We start from the raw sequence: 15,547 nt of genomic DNA, 5'->3' as shown, positions 1-15,547 counted from the left end.
TGAATGTGAAAATGAAGATGATCTTCAAGACGCTTACAATGCCCTATATAAGGAAAGTTGTAAAATTGCTGTCAAACTTAAACTTCAAAAAGAAAAATTTTCTAAACTTAAAAATTGTTTTGAATCACTTGTCTTAGAAAAATCACAAATTTCAGATTGTTTTGAAAAATCAAAATGTGATTTGAAATTCAAAAACTCACTAATTGTTGATTTAAAATCTGAAATTGAAAAACTTAAAACTGAAGTATCTTCTCTTCTAAGTCTAAAGGACACATGGAAATATGCCCAAGATGATCCAAAGTTAGAGAAACTTTTATCCGGATCAAGAAAATGTGGCGATCGATCCGGGTTGGGCTATGATAAAAATTTACCTCCTAAACAAAAGTATACTCCTATGTTTGTTAAAGGAGAGTCTTCAAACTCAAAAGGGAAAAGTACTTATCAAGATTTTTCTAGAAATTCAAAAAAATTTCAAAAACCTAGAAACAGCCATGTCAACTTTAATCAGAAACGAAATCCACTAGCTGAAAAGATAGTTAATTTACTCAAGGAGCTCTTAAAATCTAACTCTATAGGTCATTCCTACAAATGTACACAAAAGAAGACCAACTATGTTCCTAAACCCAAAACAGTTATGAAATGGGTTCCTAAAGTCACCTGCTTGGTTGCTTACACTGCTTTCAAAGCAACAAGTCATTCAAAGTGGTACCTAGACAGTGGATGCTCCAGGCATATGACAGGTGACAAAGCTTTATTCACCGATCTGAAAGATATGACTGATGGTTCAGTCACATTTGGTGATGGTAGCAACTGCAAGATTATAGGCCATGGTACGGTTCAACTTTTTAATCTTCCGGTGTTTAAAAAGGTTTTATACATTGAAGGCCTAAAGCACAACTTGCTTAGTATATCACAAATATGTGATAACAACCATAATGTTCGATTTTTTAATCAAAGTTGTGAAATACTAAACAATAAGGGTTCTGTAATATTAACTAGACGTAGAACGTCTGAAAATTGCTATATTATTAGTGAATCCAGCTCATCTAATCAAACATGTTACATGGTCCATACAGACGAGACTGATTTATGGCACAAACGTCTTGGACATGTACATTATCAAAATTTATATCGATTGAACAAACGAGAACTTGTAAGAGGTTTACCCAAACTTCAGAAATTAGATAAAATATGTGGTGAGTGCCAGATAGGCAAACAAACAAAGAACTCACACAAAAAGGTGAATTCAAATGCCACATCAAGACCACTCGAACTTCTCCACATGGATCTGATAGGACCTACCAGAACGGAAAGTCATGGTGGTAAAAAGTATATCCTGGTAATAGTTGATGACTTTACCAGATTCACTTGGGTAGTCTTCTTAAGGGATAAATCTAAAACCCTTGAAGAAGTAAGAAAAGTTCTCAAAAGGATTCAAACTGAAAAATCTTCTCAAATCAGTAAAATTCATAGTGATCATGGATCTGAATTTGAGAATAGCAATTTTAAGAAGTTTTGTACCGACCAAGGAATATTACATGAATTCTCTGCTCCCAAAACTCCACAACAAAATGGAATTGTTGAAAGAAAGAATAGGGTGCTTCAAGAAATGGCTAATGTCATGTTGAATAGCATGAAGCTCTCTAAAAATCTTTGGGCTGAAGCAGTCAATACAGCTTGCTATATTATTAACCGAGTATACACTAACAAAGATAATAATAAAACGGCTTACGAATTGTGGTTCAATAAAAAGCCTACTGTTAAATACTTTCGAGTTTTTGGCAGCAAGTGCTATATTTTACGTGATTGTGAAAATTTGAGAAAGTTCGATACGAAGAGTGATGAAGCTATTTTTCTAGGATATTCTTTAAACAGTCGAGCTTATAGGGTCCTGAACAAAAGGACTGGTGTGATTCAAGAATCCATTAATGTTATCATTGATGATCACTTAAACACACTAATTTCTAATTCAGATAATGATGAAGTACTAATCATTGATAAACTCGATACTTCATCGAATCAGATTGATTCTGAGTTGAGGACTGTTAAAGATCATCCAACCACACAAATTCTTGGAAACCCTCTCACCGGTGTTCGCACCCGTAGACAACTTGAGGATATATGTAATTATGTATGTTTTACATCCCAAATTGAACCATCTAACGTAAAAGAAGCTCTGGCTGATGAGAACTGGATTGTTGCGATGCAAGATGAACTCAACCAATTCGTAAGAAATGATGTTTGGTATCTCGTACCAAGACCTAAAGATAAACACATCATTGGAACAAAATGGATTTTCAAAAATAAGTCTGACGAATGTGGAAATATAATTAGAAACAAGGCTAGACTGGTGGTACAAGGTTATACTCAAATTGAAGGGATTGATTTCGATGAAACCTTTGCACCAGTAGCACGTCTTGAATCTTATATCCATTGCATGTTTTAGAAAGATAAAGATCTATCAGATGGATGTGAAAAGTGCTTTTCTAAATGGCGATTTACATGAAGAAGTCTATGTTGAACAGCCAATGGGATTTGAAGATTCCAAAAATACTGATCATGTATATCGGCTTAAAAAGGCACTTTATGGATTAAAACAAGCACCTAGGGCATGGTATGAGAAACTAATGAAATTTCTTTTAAGTCATAATTTTCAAATGGGATCTGTTGATAAAACTCTGTTTGTTAAGAAACATAATGATCATATCTTAATGGTGCAGATTTATGTTGATGATATCATTTATGGATCAACTTGTACTGACTTGACTACTGAGTTTGCAGATTTGATGAAATCACAGTTTGAAATGAGCATGGTTGGGGAATTGACTTATTTCCTTGGATTGCAAGTAAAGCAACAATCTGAAGGAATATTCATTTCTCAATCTAAGTATGCCTTGAATCTAATCAAGAGATTTGGATTTGAGAATGGCAAGAATTTTGATACTCCTATGAGTACTACCCTGAAACTATCAAAAGACTCTAATGGTAAAAATGTTGACTCAAAACTTTATCGGAGTATGATTGGTAGTTTGTTATATTTAACTGCTAGTAGACCTGATATTTCACTAAGTGTTGGTATTTGCGCAAGATATCAATCTGATGCAAAAGAATCTCACTTGATTACTGTCAAGCGAGTTGTTAGATATGTCGCAAGTACTGTAAATCTTGGTCTCTGGTATCCTCATGAAACCAATGTCCAATTAGCTGGGTACTCGGATGCTGACTGGGCTGGTAATTTAGATGATAGAAAATCAACCAGTGGTGGTTGTTTTTACATTGGAAATTGTCTAGTTTCCTGGTTTAGTAAGAAACAAAATTCTATATCACTTTCAACAGCTGAAGCTGAGTATATCGCAGCTGGTAATGCATGTACACAGCTTGTTTGGATGCAACGAATGCTAAGTGATTATGGAATTAAACAGGATTCTATGTTATTACATTGTGATAATTCCAGTGTGATAAATATTTCAAAAAATCCTATTCAGCATTCTCGTACTAAGCATATTGACATTAGATTTCATTATATAAGGGAATTAGTAGAAGAAAAAGTTATATCTCTAGAATATATTCCTACTGAAGATCAACGTGCTGATATTTTCACAAAACCTCTTGATAAAAGCAGGTTCAAAAAGATGAAATTTGATCTTGGCATGTGCATTTTAAATTGATAATTTATGCCTTCTTGTATAATATTGTATATATTTGCTAGATTGAATTCCAATTTTTGTTTAAATTGCAAGAAAATTAAATTTTTTGGGGTTTATTCGACCAGTCGTGAGTATACACGACCAGTCGTACTACGACCGGTCGTAGATACCCACGACCAGTCGTGGAACACGGGTTTCACTTCAAATTGGGGATTTTTCACTTTCTTCCTCATTTCTTCTTTCTTCTCCTTTGAGCCGAACTTCGACTCGTCGAACCCATCCTTCAAGTCCTTCAAGGTTAGTGTTCCAAATCCTGTTTTTCTTGCAGATTTGTGTCAAGATTGTTTCCTTTTCTCTCTTGAAGCTTTCTATTTTGAAAATCTTTGAGATTTGGGGTTTAGATTTTGAAAAATCTGTTTTGAGCAAACCCAGTTCTCAATCCTTTGCAACTTCCTATTTTCTTGAAATCCTTGTTGCAAATGGCTTCTAGAGGTAGAAAAACTACTTCACGTGGTCCTTCTTCTTCCTCCAGATCGACCGCTATCTCTAAGCGTCATCTTCTTGTTCCTAATGATGATCCATCATATGTTAGGGACATTAGATCTCGTAATGTTATTGTTGAGCATGCTGTTGATGTTAATCACATTTCTCCTTTTGACATCCTTCCTCTGCTTGAAGCTATAGATTGGGTTAACTTATTGCATTGGGGTGGGCCTGCATACCGGTCCATTGCCCAATCCATGTTTACTTATATTAGTGCATTTTCACAGGATAATTTAACTTTTCAAATTTCTACTAGAGAAGGGCCTTTTGACATTGATTGTCATTTAATTTCAGCCCTTATGGAAATCCCTGTGAATGATGAGGGTATTCCTATCCATAATTTAACCGATAAACCCTCAATGGCTGAAAAACGCATGCTCACTAGAGACTTGTGCAATATGGATGTTCAATGGACTCAAAAAGGGAATGCGCTCCCCGTAAGGTATTTGTTACCCAAATACAGAATTCTCCACAGAATCTTTGTGTCTAATCTGTATCCTCGTTCGGGTAATAAATCTGACTTGACTTCGTTTATGGTTCGTGTTATCCATGCTATCTCAAATGGTACTCAGATTTGTTTGCCATCCTTAATCTGTCATTTCATTATTCAGTTTCGACTCCATCCTGGTCATAGTGACATTCCTTTTGCCTATTTTATGACTGTATTGGCTACTCATATGTTAGTCGATATGCCTGTTGATGAAGCACCAATCCATCATCTGATCTTCAACAATACAAATATTAATAAAATGAAGTTGGATCTGCTTCCTGAACAAGGAGGTGGTGGTGGTGGTAGTCCTGAAGAAGCTGGTGTTGACATTAATATGGATGACATTTTTGAGGAACTGGATTCTGACTCAGCAAATGATCCAGATTTTGTACCATCTGATGTTGATGCACGTCTGAGTGCATTAGATGGTAAAGTTGAGAATATAAATGTTAAGTTGGAAAACATGTCTGTTGCTCATGATTTGCAATTCAAGTACATGCGCAAATATCTTAGGCGCTTGAACAAAGGCATGCACCAACTTGATCCCTCTATTCCTGCTCCGTCATCAAGTTCTAGTTCTGACTAGTTTTTATGAGACTTCTGGTCTGTAATAACTTTATTACTTAGCACTTGTTCGCTTGAGTTTGAGTTGGATTTTATGCTGGATATTTGTTCTTGATGTAATATTTATGCTGGATATATGTGATGCTATCTTGAGTATCTCTATGACTCTTTTGCTATACTCTCTTACTTCCTCATGTTTCCTCTCATGACTTCCTTTATTTAGTTCTCCTTTGTCATATTGTGACAAAAAGGGGGAGAATGGTTTGTTCTTAATGTGATTATGAGAGGAGTAGCATTGGTTATGTTACTCAGGGGGAGTGGGGAGTCAAGGGGAGTATATGTTTGATCTTGAGTATATGTTTGATCTTCTTGAATGAAACTGGTTGAATGTTGAATATTGATTTGAAGGTATTAACCAGTTGTTTTACTCTTGTTTTGACTATGTGTTTTGTCACTAATTTGACAAAGGGGGAGATTGTAAGTGCTATAGTTTATATCCCTGTCTGTTGTCAAATCTATGATGATAAAATCACTGTTATGTTATATATAACTTGCTTAAGTGAAGCTCTTTCAAGGATCAACATTCATGAACAAGCTAAGCTCACAACAAGCAAAGCTCACAAGTACAAGGATCAATCTTGAATGAAAGAACTACTCACAAGACAAGACGCAAGATCTTGAATGAAAGAACTGCTCACAAGACAAGACTCAAGCTGCAAGACTTCAAGAAGAGTTCAAGGCAGTTTGTACACTTTCAAGATTGAGCTACATTAAGGTTTAATCTACATCAAGACTTCAAGGCTCATACTTCAAGGTCTCTTGTTCCTAATGTTTCAATGTCCATACTTCATGGTTGAGGTTTGATTGACCATAGGTTGACCTTAGAAGTAGGTCATTTTGGATACATAAGTCGAATGTTTATTTTACATGTGATTGGTCTGTTCTTCGACTAGTCCTAGGCCTTCTTCGACTAGTCCTAGACTTGCTTCGACCAGTCTAAGAAATTCCTCGACCAGTCGTGAGTTTGTTACATATTCCGGATAAAATCTGTTAGCCTTCAACTAGTCCAGGAATCTGTTCGACCAGTCGTAGGAACAGTGTCTACTGCTCTTCGACCAGTCATACAATCTTCGACTTGAAGTCCAGCGAAGATTTTCAGGACCTACGACCAGTCAAAGGAAACCTACGACCAGTCGTAGGAAAGCTTCGACCAGTCGTAGAACGGTCAGAGCATATCCCGCCGAATTTTTCAAATATCTGTTAGTGCTTCGACTAGTCGAAGAGCACTCTAGACCAGTCGAAGACCCGATCTTCTCACTTATAAATAGTGCACGAATCTCAGAAGAAATCATCGAATTAATTAAAGTATTCAAGCCAATCTTCGTCAAACTTCTGAGAGATAATTCTGTGCTCCATCTAAGCTAAGTGTGCTTATTTAATATTCTCTTTCCTTAGCTTTATTTAATTGATTTTGTTTCTGCTATTCCAATCTGATTTGATAAAGAGGAATTATTATTCCCTTTCTTTGGAATCAAAATCAATTAAGGCAAACCCTATTTGGTTCAATTTAAAATCTATTAGAATTAGAACCATTGTAATCGAGTACTGGACACTGAACTTAGACATTCAATCATCTACTTTGATTTGGTTCTACCGGGCTACTACAACGAAGGAGATATTCAGGTATTTTACATATTGTAAATTCCTTTCTATTATTTTGGTTTCTTTCAAGATTTGCCAGAAAAATCTTGTTATATCGGTTATCTGAGGAAAGCCAGGAAAACTCAGAAGTGGGGTTTTTTTTAATTGTGTAAGCCCACATACAAATACACAATTGTAAGGGTTTTAGGTGAACCTGGGAAAACCTATTTTTAGTGAACGCTAATATCCCCTGTGTGAGGATATTAGGAGTGGAGTAGCTTTTTGTGTGGCTGTTGTTTAACAGTTGGTGAACACACAGGCGAACCACTATAAACCCTTGTGTTTGATTGATTTATTCATCTAATTTTTAAATATTCTTTTGTGGGATGTATGTATGGTGGTGAATGTTGTAATTATTTAATTCAAGCTTTGTGAGAATGTTGTAATAGCTTAGAATTTATTTTCTGCTATTCCTTTATCTCTTGATTTTCAATTTCATTTGAAAGTTGTTCCATCAAGGTTGCCCTGCCATTTTTATGGTGTATGGCTGTCCCTAGAACAATACATTTTTAATTACAAGTTATTTCGATTCAGTTTATATTTATTATTGTATTCCTCTTTGATTTGAGACTTGATACAAAGATCTTTCTAGAAATAAGGTTGTCCTACCATAAACTCTGTTTTTGGTGTAAGGTTGTCCTTAGAACAACGTTTGTATCAACCTCTCAAGATCTGAATTTTGAGGTTATTTTAATTTACTGCATTGTGATTTACTTTGGCTATCATTTTCTTTATTATTCCGCTGTTATAAGTTTTAATTTGGCTGTCCTATTCACCCCCCCTCTAGGACATATAGCTTGGCCTTTTCAATGCCTTGAATGCATAGATGATTGGAATTGCTCTGTCTTCTTTATAGGAAAATATTTAATATTGCAGGATTCCATCATAACCTTGACCCAACCCGTCGCCTTATCTTGGTACATCATCTGAGTTGCGGTTCAAGGGATCTGAAGATTTTTCATCATCAAAGGAGGAGATCTTCATCAACATACTAAATAGGGCTCATCTACTTATTTGTAAGTCATTAGAGTCCAGAGGACCCTCGTGATCATTCCTTCTGTAGGATTGGGTCTAAGGTGTTTCTCACCCCTTGCAAGTCCTCATAGGAGGCCTCCGGCGGGAGTGTACGTGGGGGTGCTTTGTGTTGACCCTTGCTCTATAGAGAGCTTAAACTCTTAGGTCCTTGTGTAGGTCCTTGACCTCTATGGTCTAAAACTTGGGTGCTTTGTGTTGACCCTTGCTCATGGGAGCATAAACTGGTGAGGTTCTTTGAGTGGATCCTTTGCCTGTGTTGTCACGCCCCAAACTCAGAAACCGGGCTCATAAAATTTTCGATTGCCGAATCTGGTGCCGACAGCCTCCGTAGTACCCCATTTTCAGCACCCAACGTCCATATGCCAGATTTTGATCCTAGGATCCTATAAGGAGGATTTTTCAATGTATATTTAACTCGTAATAAGCATAACCACAAGTATACCTGAATCACAAAGGGAACATCATCAACACATATCCACTAATATAAATATTTGAATATAATGCTGAAAAGGAAATACATATGTCGAAGTCAAAGCTCTTGAAGACCGCTGTATGCTCCATGATCAACACTGCTGCAACCAAACGCCACCTGCACGCATCTATCATGCATAAGCTTATAGAAAGCTTAGCGGGTGGTGAAAGTGTGTGCACAAGATAAGTGCCGAGTATGCAATACAATGCCATAAATCATACAATATCGAAATAGGCAAAAATACTGACAAGATCATGAATCATATGATATCAAAGTAAGCAAAAATATACTGATAAGTCCATGAGTGTCATCAGCCGTACCAAGGCTATGTGATGCAAGGCATGAATGCTAATGGCCATATCAATACAGAAACATGGCAACTCAAAATGCTAAATGCTTTGAATGCAATGCAATATGCGGTGCAAATGAAATGAACAAGCTGGAGTGAATTCTGGATGATAGTACATAGTATCGCAGGCTATGGGGTCCATCACAAGGAACTTCTATCCAAACTAGTCCCATACCTGAATTTGGATAGTCAGACTCAATGTGGTAAACTCCTGATCTCAGGTTAGTTGCACGCCCAAACTGAAATCCTGGCCGTTGTGAAGGTACACGTAACAGATAGTTGCGCACCACCAGCCCGAGTATATAGTGAATGGATGAATAAATGAATATACAACTCCTGCTCAATAAGTCAACATATCATTATGGTTCCTCTCTGAAAAATCACCGGGGTCTAGTACACTGTATATGCAAATCGCCGTCCACTGATGTGTGAGCATGCAAGTGGAAGAGACCTCACTATCCGCCTAGCCAATAGTCAGCCAATATCTACTCGACACGTCAATAGCAGACTCATTCACGAGCTGGTCAAACTTAGCCTAAATATACCCCCTACCCTTAGGCGGGTAAGGTTATACCCCTTCCAACCGACCACGACACAGTCGGAGACGCGGCCTCCTAGTATTCGGTACTCAGGTGCTTATGTATCCACTCGGTCTCAATGTTGGGGCATCCTTTGGTACCAAGAGGGTTTAAGAATTTTCACCCAGGTCATCTATGGCAACCCGATGCTAGTAACAAATTTTTGGTGTTCCATCTGGCCATCCACGATATACATGTGGAGGTTACGACCCTGATGCCGCTAGGGCATACAGTAATCACAACACACAATGCAAGATGCATGAGTCATAAAATCTAGTCATGCATCAATCCTACGCATCCATGCGCTCATGTGAAATAACCTCCACCTCTCAGAGAGTGTCATAACAAGCTGCCCAATGACATATGCAATGATCAATCACATCTCATAATAAACATGCAGATGATGTGAATGGGCATGTATCATGATGATATGCTGTCACATACTCATAATCAGTATCGATATCATATACTCATAATCAGTATGAGTAACTAGCATCGATAATCGGCCACGACAATCAGAATCAGATCAGAATCGACCTTGACAATCAGGATTGGAATCGACCTTGACAATCTGATTCGGCCTCGACAATCGGAATCGGCCTCAATAATCGAAATAGGCCTCGATAATCAGCCTTGACAATCTGAATCGGAATCGGCCTCGACAATCAACCTTGACAATCGGAATTGGCCTCGTCAATCGGACTCGGCCTCGACAATCAGAATCAAAATCAGCCTCGACAATCAAAATCAGCCTCGTCAATCAGACTCGGCCTTGACAATCAAAATCGAAAATTGGCCTCGACAATTGAAATTGGAATCGGAATCGCCTCGACAATCGGAATCGGCCTCGACAATCGAAATTGGAATCAACCTCGTCAATCGGATTTGGCCTTGACAATCGAAATTGGAATCGGAATCGGCGTCGATAATCGGGATCGAAATCGGCCTCGACAATCTGACTCAGCCTAAGGGAAGGTCACAATGTGGACATTAAACCATCATTGCCCATTAATGTGGACATTTAACCAAAATTTTTCCCAAGGAGTGGCCCACATAGAGCCAAACATATAGTGGGCACATGGCCTCACATAAGGGCGTAATGTACATCGCAATGGGCCTCATATGAGGGCTATATACACATCACTATGGGTCACATCACATGGTCCTAATACATGCCGCAGTGGGCCGCATCACATGGACCTTGAACACATCACAATGGGCCTCACTCATGGGCCTCATATACACAATAGGTGGGCCCTGCACATGGGCCTCAAATACATAATATGTGGGCCATACACATGGGTCTCTTATGCATCAAATGGCCCATGTCAATTAGGCCGCGCCAATAGGCCTCATAAACATTAAGTGGGCCTCTTATACATCAAATGGAAGGAGGTGTCCACGGGCCGAACCAATGGGCCTCATATACATCAAGTGGGCCGCATCCACGGGCCGCACCAATGGGCCACATCAATGGGCTTCAAATACACAATAGGTGGCCTCAAATACGTTTAATCAGGCCCACCATTCTAGGTGAGCTATCTACACCATACATCTATTTAGAGATCATTTTAGAGCATTACTAAAAAAAAAGAATCATATCGAAAGGTCATCTGGACCATACCACAAATAACAATGATTCCCACCCTTAAAACTCCATAGGGCCCACTATTGCATTTATTTTCCATCTAGTCTATTCATAAGGTCATAAAGATCTGATTGAGGGGAAAAAATATCACTATGATCCAAAACTGATGGGATCCTGAAGGGATTTCAATGGTAGGCATTCATTTCTTCACTATTTTTCTGTAGTGTGGTCCACTTGATAGATCTATCTCATTCTTGCCTCAAGCCTTAAAACAAGTTGCCAAATGGATGGATGGTTTAGATGGAATACATCCATCATGGAAGGTGGGTCCCACCCATCTAGAGTACTGGACGATGTGGATGAGACCTTACATCACGGTGGGGGAATCCACTTGCTGGCTGCAATACACAGCACCAGCCAAACCATTTGTTTTTTTAGAGGTGGGTCCCACGTGGGGCCCACTAGATATATTATATCTATATATATAATATATTATTATTATTATTATTATTATTATTATTTTCATATAAGACCCATCCAGCGTCCAGACGCTGGACGTTTGGATGGACGGTTGATATAGCAAAAGCATTGTGGTGGGGTTCACACACGTGGCCACCTCACATGCGTCACATGAATCATGGTGGGGTCCGCAGACCCGCTGAATGGTGTGGATCTTTAATACATTCATCAGGGTCCCACAACACTTGGGATGTCACTAAAGTAGCTCAGCTGCTAGGCCCACCATCTGGATGGACGGTGTAGTTATAAAACACTTAGATCAATGTGGGTCCCACCTACCCACACGTGTCACACATGTGGGGCAGGCCCCCATGTCCAAAATAGATGGATGGTGCGGCTGTAACACAAATATATATCACGGTGGTCCTCTCTGCACCATCCAAAGTATTAATGGTGTGGATGGAATAGACACTCCAAGGTGGGTGGATCTCCACTGTCTAGAGACTCTGGACGGTGTGAATATAATACCTACAACCGGTGGGTCCCACCATCCTATCCATCTGGACGGTGGTGGGTGCAACTCTATATCAGAGTGGGTCCTATGTGCTAGATACAACATGTCATCAAGGTAGACCCCACATTATGTATCAAGCTACTATTTGTATTTTCCTGACCAGGCCCACCATCTGGACGTTCAGGGTGAACTCGTCCAGCAGGTGTGGTCCATATAGGTGAACGGTATGGATAAAATACGTACATCTAAGTGGGATTTCCAGTGTCCATACTATAGATCTAATCCGTTCTTCTAGGGGGGCCATCATACCAAAAAATAGAGAGAGAGGGAGAGATAGAGAGAGATCGGAGTAGCTGAGGGACCCCGCCACTATGGGCCCCTCATATGATCACAACACATACATCAAGATGGGTCCCACCATAAGTGGGCCCTTAAATCATATAAAAATCAAATGATAAAAACACCCACCTTTGAACTCTTCTTCCTTCTTCCACCAACACGATCTAGAGCTCTAAGGGGATGATTCCAATGGTCCAGATGTTCTTTGAATGGTGGAGATGGGAGGTAGGAAGTGGGCCACACAAAGCTCTCTCATAGAGCTCTCATGGACGTTGGGTTGCTTGAAAATGGAGAGAGAGAATGAGAGAGAAAGAGAGAGAGAGAGATGATTGGAGAGAGGGATGGTGAGTGATGGATGGATGTACTTGTGTAAGGGAGAGAGTTGACTTTGGGGGTGGGTGGTTGTACTTGGGGGTGGGTGTGAGTGATGGGAGTGAAGTGTACTTGATTGATGTGATGTGTCATAGAGATTCTCTCAGAACTGTAACATGCGACATTTTTCTCAAACTGAATGCGGGCCCACATCTCCTGGCCCGGGTATCGCCTCAGCGCTTAGTACGTGGCGTCAGAACCGCGGCGACGGCATGGTCGCAAGGGTACCAGTTTCGAGTCGAGTTGACTCTGACATATGGGACATGACTCAAGATCAGTGCAAACACTGATAACAGATGGCGGGTCACCGGAATTCGATCGGAAGGACCGTGAAAGCTTATGGAACAGTACAGGCTAGGATATGGGCCTCACATGTGTGGCCTAAAACTCAGATGCTATGTGTTGACCCTTGCTCATGGGAACATAAACTTGTGTTGTGTAGATACGTTAGAGTCAGCCTAGAGTAGGTTGTACTAGTTTGAGGTGAACCTGATTTAAAACCTTCGGTTTGAGGTGAACCTGTTGTGAAACTTCCGTTAGTGAGATCATGTACACTCAAGGGTTGAGTGCGTCTGCCGGAGGTGGAGTAGACAAGTAGTCGAACTACTATAAAAATAACTGTTTGAGATTACTATTGTCTTCTACTGCTTGTGTGATTTCCTTAAATGTTTTCATATCTGATTATCTGAGATCACTCCTCACACACAGTCACGTCCATCATAAACTATGATTTGCATCTTGTTTACCTTTCAAATAGTTTTATGACTGGATCCTCTATTTGGCTTGGAAGCCATTAGAGTTACTTTGAAGAAATCCTGATACATGCATATTTTCTCAGGATAAGATTGATAGGATTTTAAAATATCATAAAATACTAAAAAGTCATATTCACCCCCTTTAGGACATATTGGCATATACCCACTTCAACTAAAGTGGTCATTACCGCAATTTCACTGTCTAGGGCCATCCTTGATATGAGGAGAGTACACCATCATCTTATAACATGCTTAGTATAGCCTTATGATTCATGCCCATGTACATCATACGTATGCTTGATATGAGGAGTGATTGATCATAGCACATGCCATTGGGCAGATTATTATGGGACTTCATGATAGGAGGAGTTGTCCACATGAGCGCGGGATATGCGCAGGATTGCTGCATAACTGGATAGTGTGGCTCATGCATCTCGCATTATGTGATATGACCACTATATGCCCAAGTGACATCAGGGTCGTAACCTCCACAGGCATATCGTGGATGGCTAGATGGGACAACGAAAATCTGTTCTACATGGGGTGCTATAGATATCCTTGGGTGAAATTTTCTAAACTATCTTGGTTCCAGAGGTTTCTCTAACGTCTAAACCTAGTGGATGCATGAGCGCATGAGGGCTGTATACCGTTAAAATGTCTCCCACTTGTCATGGTCGGTTGGAAGGGGGTGCAGCCATACCTGTCCGAGAGGAGGGGGCAAAACTAGGCTGAGTTTGACCAGCTCGAGGAATGGATCCACTATCGTGAGCTGGGCCCGATATTGGCGGGTGGATAGTGAGGTCTCTTCCGCTCACCTTTTTGCGCGCGATGGGACGACAATCTGGTTTTGAGTATACTAGACCCTGGTGATGATCCCAGAGATGTATGATACTGATATGAGGACTTATTGAGCAGGAGTTGCATACTCATTCATTCATTCATTCACTATCCACTCGGGCTTGTGGTGTGCAACTATTTGTTACGTGTACCTTCACAATGGCTAGGATTTCGGTTGGGGCGCGTGACAAACCTGAGATCAAGAGTTTACCACATTGAGTCTGACTATCCAAATTTAAGTATGGGACTAGTTTTGATAGAAGTCTCTTGTTGTGGACCCCATAGCCTGCGATACTACATACTATCATCCCGACATCACACTTTAGCTTGGTCATTTCATTCGCATCGCATATTGCATTACATCCGCGGCATATGGCACTTTGGGTTGCTACATTTCTGCACTTATATGGCCTAGACGGACTTAGTAGGATTTGCATATTGCATTGCATCCGCAGTATATGATATTTAGCTCATTATGATCTGCATTATGTACTCTGATATTATATGACTCGTGGACTTACCAGTATGTTTCCGCTTACTCTGATATCTATATGCTTGACACTTATCTTTTGCACACACTTACACCACCCTTGAAGCTTTCTATAAGCTTATGCATGATAGATGCGTGCAGGTGGCATTAGGTCGCATCAGCCTTGATCTTGGAGCGTGCAGCAGACTCTTGGAGCTTTGATTTTGACATATGTATTTTCCCTTTCAGCATTGTATTCAAATGTTTATATTAGTGGATATGTGATGATGATGTTGCCTTTGTGATTTGAGTAAACTTGTCGTTATGCTTCTTATGAGACAAATGTATGTTGGAAAATCTTCCTTATAGGATCCAAGTATCGGAATTTGGTGTATGGGCTCTGGGAGCTAAGAATGGGGTACTACGGAGGCTGTCAGCACGAGATTCGGCAATTGAGAATTTTGTAAGCCCGATTTTTGGGTTTGGGGCATGACACCAGTAGCTTGTATAAAGCTGAATTTGTATTATCCCTTCATCAAGGTCTGCCTAAACGGGCAGCATTCTGTCGTTGGACAGTCAGTAGGGTGACCCCTGCTTAGTGGATGGTCTGGATCAGGTGGGCCACACACGATCATAAGAGAGAGAGAGGGAGAGAGAGAGATAGTGAGAAATGGAGTGATGGAGGGGCCCTGCCACTATAGGCCCCTCTAATACATACATTAGTACATACATCAAGATGGGTCCCAAATGGGATCCATACCATTAATCGATAGGCCCCACTTGGTCCATCATAAAAACTGAAATCTAATCTTATAAACACCCACTTATATCACTC

The sequence above is a fragment of the Magnolia sinica genome, chromosome 6 (genome assembly GCF_029962835.1).
Source record: "Magnolia sinica isolate HGM2019 chromosome 6, MsV1, whole genome shotgun sequence".
NCBI classification, from domain to species: Eukaryota; Viridiplantae; Streptophyta; class Magnoliopsida; order Magnoliales; family Magnoliaceae; genus Magnolia; species Magnolia sinica.
This window is presented reverse-complemented; position numbering follows the sequence as displayed.